A 1,819-nucleotide genomic window follows, 5' to 3' on the forward strand; every position below is an offset into this window, starting at 1 on the left:
ACAATTCTCTTACCTGTCTTTTCAGTGTGTCATCCACACTTCCATAGCCATGGGGAAGCTCATGGATTTCTATTAACTAAACTAATTTAAGAGAACCTTGACTGGAGTCCACACTGAACCTCTCCTATTCAAATCATCAACATAACAAGTTTTGTTTTGAGAAATATATTAGAAAATATGTAAAGAGCAGGTTTGTTCCACACACAGCCTTGGAAGAGCCTGTGTGTCTGTGTGGGTTTGTCATTGTGTGGGCACATCTGGCCGTGCACAGATCCCTCCACAGTAGCCTGAGGATGGCAGGCCAGGACTGAAGGAAGGGGATGTCTACCAGCCGTGCTCTGTGCCCTGTGTGCTTTGCTCTTCACACGGGCACTCTGTCTGCTTCTTCTTGCTGCCTTTCCAACCCCCGACCTGGAATTCATAATTCATTGATTTAATGAACAAATCCTCTAGTTATCTTCAAGGAATGTCACTTTCCAAATAGGTGAGGGAACTGTAATAAAAGATGTCAAGAGAGAATTTGAATATAGTTCCATCAGACTCCACAATTGGGATCTTACTGTGTCCCCTACTGGGCTGTCAGAATGCACAGTAGTATTTCCTCCTTGAGGGTGAGGATTGCTGTGCCTACAATGTCAGGAATAACTTTCCTCTCCTCTCCCCTCCTTTCCTTCTTTCCTTCATTCTGTCGCTCCCTTCCCTCTCTCCCTTCCTTTCTCTTCCTCTCTCTTTCTTTCTTCTCTCCCTCCCTACTTTCTTTTCTTCCTTCCTTCTTTCCTTTTTTTCTTTCTTCTTTCTCTTTTCTTTTTTTTTGAGACAGAGCCTTACTCTGTTGCCCTAAGTAGAGTGCTGTGGCATCAACCTAGCTCACAGCAACCCCAAACTCCTGAGCTCAAGTGATCCTCCTGCCTCAGCTTCCTGAGTACCTGAGACTATAGGTGTGCACCACCACACCTGGCTACTTTTTCTATATTAGTAGAGGCAGTTTCTCATTCTTGTTCAGGCTGGTTTTGAACTTCTGAATTTCAGCAATTCACCCCCTGTGGCCTCCCATCATTCTAGGATTAGGGACATGAGCCATCATGCCAGGTGAGCAATTATTTCTTAGCAGCAAAGGTGCACCTCCCTGGGGATACGGGAAGAAAAACATGCTGATGTGTACAAAGGTCTTGGCAAACTGTCTGGCACCAAGAAGCACCCAAGAAAGGGTGCCAATGCTGGTGATGACTGTTCTGCTGACTAGTTCCACACTCTGACTCTGGGACACACTGTGCTTCCATCACCTTCTGTAGGGTCTTTTCATCCTCTTCAATTGCATTTTTGTTTCTTTCTATGATTTTTTCCCCTAAAGTTCCAAAGGTGACTTTAACTCTAGCCACTGGCACTGGCAATTCTAACAAATTGTCTTAGAGTTGGAGGCGGAGCAAGATGGTGGAGGAGATGCATCCCTGAGTCAACTTTCCTGGTGGTTTCAGGTGAGAGTGGGCTTGTTGGATCTCTTCCGCGTGGAGTCCTTGGGTGGATAAGCAGTGCAGGGCGAGCAGCAAAGAGGTGAATTGCTGGATTGGAAGTGTAGCCCAGAACTACGGTGTCAGCCAGAAAAAACTCAGGGCAGCAGCTGAAACAGCGCCAGGTCCGTGGCTTGCTTCCTGAGAGACAGAAACCAATTCCTCCCCCACGAAAGTCTCCTGTGCCCAATTCGTGGGGAGTTTACGTGTCTCCCGGAGAGTGTGGTGAGGCGTGGATTCCCGAGCGGAATTTAGCAGCCAGAAACGGGAGACATTTGGACCCGGTTTGGGGTGCCAGGGATCCAGACGTG

The sequence above is a fragment of the Otolemur garnettii genome, unplaced genomic scaffold (assembly GCF_000181295.1).
Source record: "Otolemur garnettii isolate 467f Iridium unplaced genomic scaffold, OtoGar3 scaffold00208, whole genome shotgun sequence".
In the NCBI taxonomy this organism is placed as follows: Eukaryota; Metazoa; Chordata; class Mammalia; order Primates; family Galagidae; genus Otolemur; species Otolemur garnettii.